Source organism: Balearica regulorum, chromosome 3 (assembly GCF_011004875.1).
Source record: "Balearica regulorum gibbericeps isolate bBalReg1 chromosome 3, bBalReg1.pri, whole genome shotgun sequence".
NCBI classification, from domain to species: domain Eukaryota; kingdom Metazoa; phylum Chordata; class Aves; order Gruiformes; family Gruidae; genus Balearica; species Balearica regulorum.
This window is the reverse complement of record NC_046186.1, coordinates 44,339,753-44,356,086: the sequence shown is the minus strand read 5'-3', so window position 1 is coordinate 44,356,086 and position 16,334 is coordinate 44,339,753. Positions and strand designations below refer to the sequence as shown.

The 16,334-nt window shown below is 37.5% G+C and overlaps 1 protein-coding gene across 14 annotated transcripts in view; it reads left to right on the top strand.

Moving 5' to 3' along the window:
- GPR63 (G protein-coupled receptor 63) overlaps positions 1 to 16,334 on the top strand; it is a 30,591-nt gene that overhangs the window by 1,679 nt on the left and 12,578 nt on the right. For 3 of the 14 annotated variants that reach the window (XM_075747741.1, XM_075747739.1, XM_075747737.1), the window contains exon 1: positions 13,784 to 14,364. The exons of the other annotated variants lie outside the window; for them this stretch is intronic. The gene's annotated coding sequence lies outside the window, so the exon portion shown is untranslated. Of the gene's footprint in view, positions 1 to 13,783; positions 14,365 to 16,334 lie in introns of those variants that run through there. 14 annotated transcript variants of the gene reach the window in all.

Here is a 16,334-nt window from a genome sequence, read left to right as displayed (position 1 = left end):
CTCAAATGTATTTTTACTGTTGTGTTTGCGCAGTTATCTATTGTGAAAATGTATTTGCTAACATTGCTGTAGCTACATTTCCAGGATAACGTAATATTCACTAGTAACTGTATTTTTAGTCTACAGAAGCTGATTTGGTAATGACTAGACATTAGAAGAATAAAAATTTCTGAATAACTTTCATTTGAAATATTTATTGCCAAATGATCAGCCCTCAGAAACTCACCTTCTTATGCTGTTTTGCATGACTTATTAGAGCGGCCTTAGAGTAAGAGTGCATGTTAAATGTATAAAACTTTTTTTTTTAAACTGGGAAAAGAAATGAGACTGTGGATATTAGTAGAGGATATGCAAGGTCTGTCTGCTGAGAGGAAAGGGGAAGAAGCCAAGATGAGCTATATCCATTTCTAATTTTCTTCTTGTCTAGTACAATGTATAGACAACTTTTGTGTGGTGCTGGTGGTTCAGCTATGCTCATATACTTCATTGCATGTGCCACTTTTGAAGTCTTCCCCTAAGAATAATAGCAGACAAAGCCTGGAGAGGCTGTGACCACTTCTCCACCAGTTAATTAAAGATACCCAAGACCATTCTCTCTGGTCCTGAAGCCAGCTGACACAGATTAGCCCTTGTTGGTGATGCTAAACTCTCCTGCCTTCCAGAACAGGATAGCTGAATACAATCTACTGGTTGGGTCTGGCTCCTGGCCTGTGTTACATGCAAAATCATGCCTCAGAATTGCACAGGAGAGCTGTAGCTGGCCTGGGTTAGAAGGATGCTGCACTGGTCTGTAGCAGTTCAGCAGTCTGTGTGACTGAGTTCCATTTCCTGGGAATGGTTCCTGGCATTGCTTGATTTACTAGTGTGGACATAGTCTATCAGTAACACGGTAAGTAGCCTCTCTTGCTTCTCTTAACCGTGTGCTCAGTCACAGTGATCTAATTTTCCTGCATTGAGGATCTTGGGCGCTATGAAATGCTGCTTTTCATAGTCAGCTGCTTACAGCTGTCAGGGCTACTTTCTTCTTCACTTGTGCAGGTGGGTGAAGAGGCAGCAGGTGAAGGCTTGGTGGCTTTCCCACTCGCCTGTAAGGGAGAGGCAAGCAGAATCAGGGAGAGGCTTACATGAGTTGTTCTGCTTGTTTGGGAGTGTACTCCCAGAGCAGTCTCCATAAGCAATCCTGATGGCTAGATGTGGACACATCAGTGGCGTGTGTTCTCATGCTGTTCTGCTACTTTCCTAACTATTTTTCTGTAAGTAGCAAGTTGCACAGAGGAAGGTTTGGTTTTTTGGGATTTTTTTAATGCTCTGAAGGTTATTTACTTCTAGATGCCTGGAGAGATTGCTAGCCTGTTGAAATTAATATTAGACTAGATGTTTAAAATAAATCATTGTGGACTCTCACCATGCTTGCTGTCTTTTTAGTTACTGAAATTATGAACAAAACCTGTGTGCTTCATAACATTCAGTGTGTGTTTTGGTTCACATTTTTGCAGTATCTCACCGTTTGGTTTAATAATGAAATGCATGTGCATTGTGTTTTGTGCTGTGCTTGCTTTTTGGGTATTGATAGTTAATCTCACATAATAGTCTCATAAATAAATTTCAAAGCAATTATGAAGGACATCAGACTTGTTTCAAATGAAGAGAGTAAGGCAAGAGGAAGTGTAACTATCTAAGGAATCCTACTTCTAGAATATTAGATTAAAAATTGATCTGTCAGGTTGCACTGCCTCTTATAAACTTATACGTTAATAGAACAGTGTATTTTTTTCTCTGTATTTGCTGGCAGCCATTATTTTGCTAACCTAGCTAGTAACGCAATGTGAACTTAAGTAGGAAAACTGTTTAGATGCCTCCTTTCCAGTTGAGGATAATGCTTAGATACTTACCTAAACCTTATGTGTATGATGGGACTTAGTAAATGCTTTACTTTCCTGAACAGACAGCTTGTCGCAGTGACATTCCAGTCAATTTCATTTGAATGAAACCTCATAAATACAAATGTTAACATTGAGACATTTCAACGTGTACTTTAGGAAAAAGGTGAGCTATCCTTTTCTTGTGCTCTGTGTAAAAGCACTGATTCAGTAAGGTATTTACACTTAGGCGCATGTTGAAGTGTCTGAGGAGTCCCACTGGTTTGAATGGCACTTAGAGAAATCTCTTGCATAACTGTAAGCTAATTTACCTCAATCTAGATGTATATTATACACAAGCTGTGTTTAAAAGAATATTAAGACCACATAAGCACAGAAGTGTTTGGAAATTTAAAGCTTTGAAGTGGTGGTGATGTGGCCTTTGGGAGCTGTGGTTTATACTATCTAGGAACTGATTTTTTTCAGAGCACTTAGCATCTCAAATTGGGCGACCAAAAATTAGTGGACGGTTATGATTTTTGCATCTCTTCCTTGATTTTCTCCTCCTTGCAGTTACTAAAGCAAGGTTTGAATTGTCTTGATTAAATGTGACACGGTGGCACACAATAATTGTGAAGAAAGCAAGGTTTTCAACAGTTGTTCATCTTGGTGAGCACTGGGCCTTCTCAGGGAAGCTAGATTGTGTGTGGATAAGTAGTACTTAGTCATGTAGTTAAAGCCTGTGTCATAGTGTTTAATTACAGTTCTATAACTGCTACTTCTGAAGTCTTCAGAGCTTGACTTTCAAGCATTAATAGCATTCATTTTGTAATACAGTTTTTGGGTGCGTAATTTTCCCAGTGATTTTTTTTTTTTTTATTCCTAAACCAAATGGAAGCAAAGGCAGTATTTCTTTTTTTCCGAGGGTATCTTTGATCACTTCCTATGTCCTCAGCAGAGTTAGTTACAGCCTGAACTGTCATTTAAAGGTTCTGTCTGAGCTGTAGCGGTGTGTTGTGATCTATATGTGGATTGACAGTGAAGGGAAATAGCATGCTTTATACATGGATTATAAAATGACCCACATTACCTCATAGTTTTTATATAATACAAGATAGCTGACTTGAGGATGGTGAAACTTTGGGGCTTCCATTCTGTTGTCCACAGGGCAATGCTGTCTGGTGACTTTATTGTTGTTTTCCCTGCAATATTTTACTCTTACTGACCTGTTTCTTCTGGGCCATCTTGTTGCCCAGCTGCTTCCAGCGTTTTTCTGCCAGATCCTTCTCTTGGTTGATTTTTGTATATAATTTTTAGTTGCTAGTCACTTTAATTGGCCAGTTAGAATATTTTATACTAATCTGGTTTGCAGCCCTCTCATTGCATTGGTCAGGTCAGCTGGCCAAGCAGATCAGGTCAAGAAAGCAAAGGGGAAACAGGCTTTCAGATCCAGTGCTTGGATTTAACAGGCCATGGTGAAGGAATAATCGCTGTTATAGCCTAAGTGAGCTGAGGCTGCAGCATAGAACTACAGAATAATTGAGATTGGAAGAGACTTCAGGAGGTCACGCAGGCCAACACTCTGCTCAGCAGAGCCAGATTGAAAGTTCGATGAGGTTGCTCGGTATCATGTCCACATAAGTTTTTTGAATATCCCCAAGAATGGAGATTCTGCAATCTCTGTGAGTAACCTGTTCCAGTGTTTGACCACTCTCACTACGATTTTTTTTTTTTCCTGAGGTCTAACTGGAGTTACCAATACTGTAGCTTGTGTGCGTTGTCCCTCGTCCTTTGCTGTCAGCGTCCAAGAAGAATCTGGTTCTTGTGCTCATTAAAAACAACAAATTTTTTTCAGATGCTTAATAACACACTTTCTGTCATGGAATACATATAAACTTTTGCCAAACATGTAAAAAACAATTCCAGCCAGTCTTGCAGACCTTATTCAGTAGCATGCCGATCAAATCAGTTGAATTACTTTTTTTTTTTTTAATGTGGGCAAAATAAAAATCTTTTGTTAGCCTTGTTTTTTGAAACAGATGAGATGTTTGAAATTTCTCCGTTCTTTCTCCCACATGATCATGCATTGTATTTTCCAGCAGGTACCTGCCTCATTATCTGCAGTGAATGGATGCTCGTGGTTTAAGAAGTAAATCTAAGTCTGTCATCTGAGCTTCTGAAAGCTAGCTATCCTGTGATTTTTTTTCAACCTCATTAGGTGTATGGAACCCTGCATAGCAAATTTAAACCCACTGACAATAAGATACGTTTTAGGGATCTGTTGGAAATAATCTGCAGAGAACTATGGTGACACTGAGGTAGTCTCAACTAGCCTTCCAGGCACAGTCAATGGAGAAAAATAAGCTTGTCCAGAAAGTGATTTATCCCACCTATGGCTGAATTACTTGCTCAGTGTCTTTCCGCTTTGTATCGTGAGAGTCTCAATGCCTCTTGTAGCCTTCCTATCTGGCTTTTAGGACAGCTACATTTAGGTAAGGTTAATCCTTAGTGAGCACCTTTGCAGTCCTTTATTTTGTTGTCATTATACAATATATGGTCACATGCCTTATTTACAACCCATTCTGAATGCTTAATAATTAACTTTAATGTGTGTTTCTTCTGTGGTGGTGTTCATCTCTATAATACCTCAGTTCTTCAGGATATTAAATTGTCTTAATTACCGCACTATCTTGTGCAAGCTATCTCCTCATTTTAAAAACAGGAAAAAGGGAAAAAAGTGATAGAAAAAAGTTCACAAACACGAGGTGTTCCCTTTGGGTCGGTTTGATCACAAGGGGAAAACTTTGCAACAGAGCGGGAGAAAAAGCATATGTTTTTAATGCAAATTGCAAAATAATAATCCTGTCTTTCTAAAGCTTAGTTAGAACTTCAAAACCTGATACTACTTAGAAATGGTTATTGTTATGAGTTTTCTGCATCAGTAGTGTAATTCACAAAATTATCCCTTTCAGAGAATTGTACAAGGTTCATTGTGTATAATGATAGAAAAGAGAGTATGATATCTTGTGAAAAATAGACAAGTTTTTTGTTTTCTTTTTGTCAAGGACTTGAAAAGTAATTTGAAAAGACATGATATTATATGTTGATTAAATTCTTATCTTCAGTAGATAATACTCCAACAAGCCTTTTATTACTTGATCATTTTGATTTAGGCTCTCCTGTCAGTTGTCATTTCTGAATTTTCTCTTAGACATTTTTCTGGAGTCTTACATGATGTTTGTGGATGTGTTTAGAAATACATGCACATAATGTATTCAAGATATTTTGATTTCTGTATCACTAACTGCATGCTTATATGCTTTTGCATATATAAACTCCAAAGTGCAGATAATGATTTCAAATCATATTCGTATCCACGTTTCCTATGCTTTTAGTAGCAAAATGATTTTAAGAAACAATAAAAATATCTCCAAACCAAAATCCGGACTGCCCAAACATCTAGCGAAAGACATGCCATGAAATGTTGAAGGAATGTGTGTGTTATGTTTGCACTTCCATTCTCTCAAAAATGCACACATGCACACTGATAGCCCAGACCGTTGTGTGCTTGTATGGAATACTCTGGAAAAAATTGTGTGTGGCCTGGAGAGGAACTACCTGTTTATTTTTGTAGCAAAATCAATTGAGTAGCAGTGGGGCCTCACATCTTTTGCCTTATTTCTGATTCGAAGGGTTCATGAGTTGGTAGAGCTGAGAAGTTAATTCCATCCTTCACACTACTGAATTAATTCAGCATGTCTGCTCAGGCTCCAAGTGTGTCACTTATGATAAGGAGGTGACATTTGAAAGAAATTTGGCAATATTTAATACTGACTCATGAAGGCATGTTCAGAGTATTTATAACGGGGAGGTGGTTCTATGCCTTGCTGGTATCAGGACATCTGCATCTGCCATAAGATTTGGCATTTATTGTATTTATTACGAGGATAGAGATGGAGCTGAGTGCATTTGCTAACTGAAGTTAAGAGCCTTTTCCCTCCCCATTCCCTTCATTTTGTTAAGATAAGAAGGCAAGTTCCAACTGCATTCATATTTTCTGATGAAATACCAAACCAAAGCATGAAATCTCAGGTAATAGCACTTCTGCTGTTAAACTTCTAGATCCAAATGAACTAGATTAAATGTGCGTTTTCAAGGCCATCACAAATGATAGCCTTGAAAAACCATCTTCATGGTACACTGGCAATAAGGTGATACGCTTTGAGCTATTATCAGCAAGGCTGAAAATGTAATAGCCCCTGTATATTTTCTCTGGTTTCCCCCCTGTTTTCAAAGTCTCTCTCTGTTCCTGGGTATGCAGCTATTTGAATAATGAATCAGATTCTTCATTTCTTCATGACAGTATAAATGAATACAAAACAGGCATTGGCTCAGGGACTGATCAGTTACTTCAGTGATCTTCCAGGATTTCCCACTTCTAAAATGATGATCTCAATTCCATTATGGTGTTTCCTGGACTCCTGGCAAGCTCAAGAGCACACAGAGGATCCCAGCATCCTAACTCCAGGAAGCAGGAGGGGCTAGTGAATTTCTCCTGCGGTACGCTGGTGTCAGCCATTGACAGGGCAACTTCTGTAGTTTTCTGAAACTACAGAATCGTGAAATGCACCTATTAAGCATTATGCATCTCTTATATAGAAGCACACATCTGGGTCAGTTGTTCAGGCAGTACAGATGTGTGCAGACCAACGTGGATACATAGAGGTGTGGAGTTCAATTACAGTACTTTTAAAAAACAAGATAATTAAAATGGATATCTGAAACAGTTTAGATGAATTTGCTTTCCAGAAATGCATGTTCTGACTGCTGAGTAAGCTTATGTGATTACCTCAAAGCTATGTTGAAATTAGTTGAGATCAGTCTCAGCCCTAGTAGGAAGAAAGTGTGCATGTGTGGAAAACCAGATGCTAACAAGGAAACAGACTTCCTTAAGGTCTTAAGTTGGAGCTTCATGTTGATGAGCACTTAGTAAAGTTGCCAGACATTGCCAAAAGGCCTACCCTGTTCACTACTGAGCCAGTCTGGGATTGCAACACCGCTGTGTTCTAAGTATTTCAAAGAGCTGTCATCTACGTCGTGAAAAAGATTAAACTCATTCTTTGAAAATGTTTTCTAGAATGTATGTAATCAACTGTATGTATCAGTTGATTAACAGCCTGTTTCCTGAGAACTTGCTGTGGTCACTAACAAAACATATTTATGATTGAACATATAAATGATTTTAGGCTAGTATTTATTAATTTGACCCATTTCTTCCTCCACCTGGGAGAAAAGACATGAAGAATTGTCATTATTTCTGTCTGATATCGTCAGCCTGCTTCTTGGCACCAACCACCACCAAAGCCTCTAAGAAAAGTTGTTTGTAGTCAACAGTCAGGTGGGACTTGTTTGAGAGAAGCATCAGGTTATCCAGAGTAAGTGCTACTGTATTAAGTACTTTCTAGAGTAAGTGCTACTGTATTAAGTACTTTCTAGAGGGATGCTAGCAAATTAATAGCAATGAGAAGCACTGTTTGGCTCCTTGCCTGAGGAGACTCCTGGTTTATGAAAGCTCAAATCTCTCTTCAGCTGCTGTCAGCAGGTCAGGCAGTATGGACTTCTATGCCACTACTGTACAGTAGCATCAGGCAAAGCTATGTGGGTTTATCATTGAAATGGTTGACTGCATGGCAGAATCATTCTGTGGATTAAAGACTGGCTTCCTGTTTATGTGTCTTTGTGAGGTGTAGGCAATGAAGAGGTTGTTCCACTCTATGTAACTGATTAATTTGCCTGTTAGATAAGAAATGAATTTCCTTTGCTAGATTGGAGTTTCCAAATTCAAGCAAAATGGTATACAGTTAAGATGTGTTCTGCCATTTTAAGTTGTATCTGTTCATCCTGATTGTAGAAGGCTTGATGTTACCCAGTTTCATCTTAGCTTGGCTATGGCATTGGGGAATTGCTAGTTACCCTTCAGTCACTGAATTGGCTTTCCTGAATATTTTGGATTTGCAATTTTTATGCTCTTAACAATTTTTAAACATTACCGCTAGGGACTGGATTTTTATTTTAGTTTATACAGATGATATGTATAGTTTTAGATGGAAAAACCTAAAAAGTAAGTCTTTTTAAGACAAGTGTGGCTCTACTTTGTAATGTGATCAACTTTCATTCGGTTTTTTTGGCTGCCATTAATAGCATTGCATCCCAGGTCTTTCAAATTACTTCTCTTAGAAAAGTCTTAAAAGAAAAGATTGACCACGTGTAGTTCTGAGGGTTCCTTCAGTTGGCATGGTGCAAGAAAGATGAGAGAAATGTTTTCATTTCTGAAACTTTTGGTGGAAGATGATATATAAGATCTCTCCCTCTCAGAGCCAGGACTAGGTCTTGTGCAGCTTTGCTTAGGACTGCAGTGTCAGTGAAGGGGTGCTATTGTAACACCTAGAAGTTGAAGACTGTGTGTCATTCTCAGTACGTGAATCACTTATTCAGGTTAGAGCAGGGAGAGTTTGCATGTGTATGTGCGTGTTAAGAACATTATTGGCTTTCCAGATTCATATATACGCTCACTAATCATGATGACTGTATGCTGTTTAAAATATAAATGTTTTTGAGCCTATTTCCGGTGTACAGGAGGATATGATTTGGGAATTTAGCTTTCTGCAGCCAGATGGATTATAGTGTTGCTAAGGAAACAGACTATAAATGAAGTGGCAGCTGAGTGTCCCTAGAACATCAGACTGCTTGAAACTGGTATTTTAGACTCATTTAGGTGGGTAGATAAATTGATGATCTGATGAGAAGTTAATTTCTTGTATTTTATGGTTCGTTAATTTTCATTGCTTTGTTAGTATTTACAAAAGGTACCTTACATTCCCACTCAGACCACCTGGTGTGTGGGTCACTAAACAAAAATTTGCTTATTAAAAGTAGAAAATGGACAAAAGCTTTATGGTAAAACAGATCCTAAAATAATCATTAAAACTACTGCTCAGTGGGTAGGTAACAGTGTAACAAAGACCTGGCAGCAGTATGGTCCTACTGAAAAACTGAGACTAGGAAGTAAGCTGAGATAATTCAAAGTACATGGGAAAGAATAGAGCTACTATGGACCTGGTGAAGTTACAGATTTTTAACTTCATGTATAAGCTGTTTAACATCTATATTATACTGATTTTATATATCTATATATGAAGTTGCTCAGAGCAAGTGAATTGAATTACTTTTTTGATAGTTGCTCTGCCCAAGAAGAGACATTGGCTCTTTTTTCTAATGATTTTGCTGAAAATGTATTGGGTTTCCAAACCAGGGTTATTGACTGATACAACAGGATTTTTACTTTTTTTTTCTTCCCACAGAGAAGGGCAAGTGTAGCTGAGCCGTTCTAGCTAAGCATGTGGCTATAGTGATAAAGACTTAAGTAAGCTGAGCCCAGAGGACAGACAGCAACCAGTGCCATTGGTAAGATGGGCTGACTGGACAAGGAGAAGGCAGCAAGAGTTCTGAATAGCCTGAAATACTTTTAAAAGCATATAGATAGGATGTGGATCCTCCCCCTCCCACTTATCAAGGTCTCCAACTTAAGAGGTAAAGTAACATACTTCTTTCATATTGCTTGCTTTACTTTTAAGTGCCTTGTGTTCCTGCAGTTAAAAGTCCATTCTTTGCAGCTTGGTGGCCTTGGAAACTCTGAAATACTAGAGAAGGTAATGGTATCCATGTTCTCAGCATTGCGTGAGTTGCTTAAGATAAAAGGAATGACTAGACTGTATCTAGATATGGTATATTTAGAATTGCACTGACTTAAACCAAAAACTGGTGACAGCAGACAGATAGGTAGTGAAGGGCAACACAAAAACTTAATGCAAGAGTCTGCTTTGCTGTTTTGAAGTTGTATCCCATGCATACAAGGGTGTAAATTCAAGCATATGAGCAAGTGGTTATAACTGTATTCAGGCATATTATTTATGGGGTATATCTACTCAAAATGAGACTGATGTGGACTGAATATGCATGAGTTACACAGGCTATGTTTGCTTAGAAGGAAAGGAATAAAAGCAGGCTGGGAGGAGAACAGGCAATGGTTGAGTCTGTAGAGCTTCAGAAACTTGCCTTAGCTACTTCTGTAACAAGAAGACGAGATCTGGAAAGGTCTTTGTAAGACTGAAAATGGTAAGAATTTGCCAAGCAAAGATAGTTTGTGAGCTAAATATGAAATGGAAGGCCAAGGCAGGATTTAAAGCATATACGGGTGCTCAATACAATTGCCATTCTGTGTTTTCTGAATTGAAATGAAACTGTTTTCAGTAAAACACATTCTGGAAAATGAGTCAGCATTCCAGCAGTGTTAAACCTCTTCAACATGCAGCGTTTAAACAGTTATTTATAGTACATTGGAGAGAACTGTTTCTGGTCTTTCCAGTCAAGTAGGCAACAGAGGTCACTGTGGAGATGGCATTAAGTGCACTATAACTTTTCCCTCCATGTTTGTCATATGACTGGATTTATTGCATTGATGTGAGTAGTATTGGTCGACATATGGATCAGGATCTGCTGCCATCATATATATCACTGGAAACAGTAGCCAGGAGCAGATTACTGGTGTGTGTCACAGTACGCAAATTAGGACTTTTCCTCTTTAATTGCCCCTTTGCTGAGGGATTTTAGGATTGAGACAGTTTAATTGTTGTGGTGGCTGCTTGCTCACTGAAAGATGCCTTGCATCTTTCCTGAAAGTTTTTTTCTCATCTTCTCACAAACTGTGTGCCTGATGCGTGGTGGAAGGAGCTGTGGGACCCATGAGAAAGCTGGCAACAAAGAGCTCGCTGTGGTTCATATTAACTATTGCTGCAAAGTGCCTATAGGAAAGGATAGTGGGAAGAAGACAGCCAGCCAGATGAAAATGTTCTGAAGGATTAATTGTGGCTCTTGGACTGTTGGGTGCACCTGGATGAGAAATATTTTGAGGGAACTAAAGTAAATGTACTGTGCTGTAGCCATGTGTGCTGCAACAAGTCTTGTTAAAGTGAATCTTTTTTTGTGTAAACACAATAAGGATTTATAAACAAACAGGTTTGGCTTTTATTGGAGACTTTTTGTAGAAATATGTTAAATTCAACAAGATTTTCAATGGAAAAAACAATAATGATTTGATAGGCAAAGAATTCTATGGAAGTTATTTTCAGCAGCTCTTTGAATGTAAAGGAGCTGCTACCAGAAGCTTGACTATTATGTCTGGAGTAGGAAAGTGGTTTTAGTAGAAATAAAGAGAAAATAATCAGAAGATTAGACAAAAATCTTTAACTTTAAATCAGTCCCAGAGAAAGGCAGAAAAATGATATTTTTACTGACAATCATGATAACATCTGTAGTATTGTGATGCAGAATCCTTTAAAATGGCCTGCAGACCTTCCCCAGTAGTTTAAAATCTTTTTGTTTTCTTTTTTCTCCTGTCTTAGAAATACAGGAGAGGCATCACTTCTGATTTTTGTATGTGTTTTTTGATGTCTTGTACTGAATGTTAATTCTAACATTAACAATATTTTAGGGTTTGTAAAGAGAGAGAGGCAAGAGTTTCATTTTCTGATCTCTTATGGTTGATGTCATTACACTTGTTTTCCTATAAATCTTGCCCATACTTTGAGTTGTTAGTGACTTGAGTGTATTTCAGTGTTTTAAAAAATTGATACAAGTCTCTTGGTCTGAATTTTTCAGTGGTTGTTGAGCAGTTGCAGTCAAATTAGAAATTATATGTTACATTTATTATTCTATTTAGAGTTATACAGCATGTAAGATAAATTACATACAGTATTTTCTCAGGATCAGTTTGATACTGAAATGGAGACCAAATAAACTGAAGAAACACTGTGATATTATTTGCGAATTGAGTTAATTGAACATACTTAAACAGGTTTTGGTTAGGTAGGGAAATAAGATCTTGAGCTACCAAAGTGGAAGACAACATGAGTTAATGGGTGACTTCTTCCTGGTAAGGTAATACTTCTCTTTGTAGGTTTGGGTTTGTTTTGTTGTGGTTGTTTTTTTTGGGTTTTTTTTTTTTTTTGAGGGGGGAGGGGTTGTTGAGCTTTTTTGGCATGGTTTTGTGTTTCTTTGGGGTTTTTTTAAACGTAATTATTTTTAAAAAATAGTGTGAAAATCCAATCCCTCACTTTCATTACTGAAGGGGCTTTTCCATGGAAACAAGCCTTTCTTAAATAAGAGGTTTGTGAACTGGGAACTGCTGTAACTCTATGTATGTGTATATGTGAGACATTTGATTTGGCCTACTGTTTGTTTAACAGTTCCCAAGTAGCACAACACCACCTGAGTAGTGCAAAATCAATTGACTGTCAAGTTACTTGTAACAGGTAATTAAAAGGTACTTAAAGAGATTGTTCATACAAAGGATTTGAATCCTTCAGTTGATGCACAAATTTATTTTCTTTGCGTTGTTATTAAAAAAACCCAAAAAATCCAAAACCAGAAAAAAATGAAATAGTGATCTCTTGTATTACATTAAAACAAAACAGTGTGCTTTAAAAAGCACCAGATTGACTCATTAAAATAGTTTTGGCTTGTAAATGTAATAATTTTTTTATCTGTTCATGATGCATGTTCCAAAAGTCCTGCCTGTCATGTCTGTACAGAAATTGTTAGTGCTTGTATTGCATAGAGTCTGAAAGTCTGTAATATGTTATCTCACCCTGAGATTTGTCCAAATGGGAACTCTGAATTTAACTGTCTCTTTTAATCTCTTCTATGAAGAGATTTCTAACTAAGATTGTTTTCTCAGAAACAAGTGCTATCTTGAAAGTGCCATTCCAGTTGGCCAGTATGAGACAAAAATAATTCTGAAGCTATTAAAACAATTAGATATCAATAACTATTAAGAAATAGTTAGTTTATTTAGTCTCTGTTTCTATGTTATGAAAAATAAGTTACTATTGTAATGCGTAGCTGATTTTCAATTGGCTAATTTAGACTAAGAACAAAGTATAAGGTAAGTCTCGGGGAAAGAAATCAAAGGAACACAAACAAATGTTAGGGTATTTTATTACATTAAGCATTTTATGTTTGTTTTTGGCTAGAGGTGCTAATAAGTATTGAAAATAATACACACCTATACACACACCATGTGCGTGTGTGTATGTATAAGAAGAAAAATGTATAATAGAAATACATAAGTATGCATATAAACTAAATCTCTGTTTAGTTCTCAGCTAAATCTTACACTTGCAGCCTTTAAGTACTCTCAGAGCAGGATGCTGCAAGCAGCAGCATTTCTGTTGCTGAAATACAGTCACTTCATTTAAGTTGGTACCAGCACCTCTTCTCTGTGAACCAGGTGCCAAGAAGTAAGATCAGTAACATCTGTATTACTGTAGCAAGAGTCTTGGGCAGCAGCAGACTTTGGCTGTAGCATGAACTGAATCCCTGTGGGAAAAAGCAGAATCAGGACTGATTGCTTTGCTCTGGGAAGTAAACCAAATCCCAGGAACCTATTGTGGGCAGCACTCTGTGTGAAAAGAGTAAAAATTTGGTCACTCCAGTCACTTTTCCATTGGCATCCCTGTATCTTTTTATAAAAAGATTAATTTTTGTTAAAATCAATTTTGTTTCAAAAAACAAGTATGTTTTTGTGGGAGAGAGAGCTTAATAAATTTCATCAATATAGAATGCTATTGATGATGGGATTACTGTTCTTGTAAGATAAATTTTGTAAGCCCTTGCATGTTGGTGGAAGATAGTGTGCGAACGGCTGTTGTCAAAACTACTGACGAATAAGAAAATCCATTTTCCCTTGTTTTAACAGAAAGCAGTGCAATAGTGTATGTCAGATGTACTGAGGCACTACAAAGAGATGTAATACAAGGAGCCTTTAGATCTTTACTTTATGGTATACGAAGGTAAAACATCTTCACAGAACAGAGAACATACTGGAGAAGTTGCTTTAGTTGAAAAGCCAAAATAGCCTTAGGACAGCTCTGTTAAAGCTTTCTGACTTGAAGCAGGCTTTTTTACTTGCCTATTATCTTCTGATAGACTGACTTTTTGGTGACGAAAGGAAGCTTTCAGTATTTCAGTTTATTTTTTGCCCGTGATTTGACTTAATATACCAAGAAAATGTTAAGAAAACTTGCTAAAAAATTGCTGTGGACTAGGCGCAATTAGGTGTAGACAGCTGTCGGTAAAGTACTTATTAAGAAAAGTTACAACTCATTTGAAAAATGATGGTTTACTGAAAACATTTCATAATATTTTTGAGACCACCTCTAGCCTGTTGCTAGGTCTTTAATGTAATCTGAATGCTTGTGGGAAACATTTTAAGTTTAATGGTGTTAAAGATTTCTGTGGTTTTAGTTCTGCTATTTCGGTTCTTTGGAAATGACTGTTCCTGGTTTGAAGAATTGAAATAGACCTAGTAAGATGCGAATTCCTCTAAGATCATCCATAATTACAAGTTTTGCACCGTTCTTGCTTATGGCACAGCACTGTCTTGAACGTAAATACCTCTTAATATATAGAAGCCAAATCTAGATCTTATGCCTTGATGTGTGTACCCGAACATCTCTCAGCTTCAGCCAGAAATGTGAAACTTTTAAATTTGCTTGCCCATATCTGGTTTAGACCAGATCAGTGCTTCCGCTTCAGGACTACGGAGCTGGGTTCAGGAATGAGTGAGTGAATGAGGAAGAGGTCAAGGCTACCCTTTCAGTAGCAGTGCCAGCTCTAAATGCTGCTATCATCAAGGTTGTAATTCCACAAGTAGAGCTCTTTTCAGGTACAGAAATCCTTGCATTCAAATTTCATTGAAGGATCGTGAAGGGTTACAGAGCTTTTCCCCCCTGTTCTTACAAAAAAGCCTGACTAATCATTTATAATGGGGGCAAAGAGGAATGTCATTTGGAAACAGTATTAACCCCTGATTGCCGACAGAAAAGTATCCAAAGCAATCTTACCCAGTTAAGAGCAAGCTCTGCAAGGTACTTAAATTCAGTAAAATTTTCCAGGTTTACTTTGAAAAACTGCTTTTATTTTTTCCCTGTTTGGAGGCTTGAAGTGGAAGAACTTTCTAGTTTATGGTGATGTTTTGGATGCTTTTCTAAATTTGTTTTAAAGACACTTTTAATGATAGTTGAAAATACTTTCTATAAACATGTAAGTAGAGAGAAGAAATGGTTCTTATGTCAGAGAATGTGCTTGTCTGGTGGGAAGATCTGACAGGTTGTTGTCACTGTATTTAATCTGTCCAAGTTCCTGGCAGTCTTCTGCCTGCTTGCAAACCTGTTTGCTTCTTTGGTGCTTCAGAAAGTCTAAGAGGGAAGATTTACATCGCTGAAGAAGGAACAAACCACGTGGTTGAAGTCTATAATAATCTTGTGGCTACATTTTATCTCTTTTATACATAACTAAATCTGACGCTTGTATTTTTCCTTCCCACCTTGTCATGTGGAATAAATGTAAAGATAAAATTTTTGTGGTTATGGAAAACAATTTGTATTAATAGATTATCAGAAAAATCTTTCAGACACTGACTTCCATTGTGGCTAGATAATGGGTTTGCTCTGCAGAAGGCAGATTTCTCAGCAGGTGCCAGTCTGGCAAATCAGGCCTTACGTTTTGGGTGTTTGAAGTCTATATTAAGTTGGTTGCAGGTACAGAAACTCAGCACTTGAATGGTTGGAGGAACCAGAATATTATGAGTGGTCTTAAAGTACGGTTTGTTCTTACTGCTTCCCTTGTAGGAGGTCATTGTAAACTCATTGGCTGGTTTGTACACGTTGCTGCTGTGTACAGCATTTATTTAGAAACTCCTTCCTGAAGGATCCTGGACATATTTTGCTCCACTGTGGAGGTGACTTAAGATATTCCAAAAGCTTCTTCTGGCAGAAATGAAAAGTTGTGTAGCCTTTTAAAAACCAGCATGTGAAAGTGGCTGTGTCCCACATCTTTGTTCTTTTGATTTTTATATATAAACAGTATTTGTATATAAATTGGGTCACTGGGGTCTTTTACTGTGACATAAACTCAGCTTTCAAGGCTCACTGTAATTTCCTGGCTTCCTTCTGAGAGTATATGGAAAAGCTACATTGAAAATTTATGTTCTCAGTTAACAACAGGTATGCTGTGATGAAATACACAGCTTTTTAGCTGTGCTAGGCCCAGTTTACAGAAATCATTTTAACTGCTTGAGGCATAATAGCATTGTGCTGATGATTGATTGGTACAAGAGCATGTAAAGGAAGTGCTGAGATCTTGCATTGAAATTTTCATTTGTTCTTCCTCTCTAGACCTGTTTTCTTGCCCTTTGTTTTTCCAATACTATTACGCTAATATCTTTGCTGTTTGGGGAAAATTTATTCAGCTTCTTTATGATGTTCAGTAGCATCTGGCGGATTTCAATGACATTTTTTCTGAGAGGCTTTGGAGGCCTTGAGATTGGGATCCTGATGTTTAAGGCTAAGCATGTAT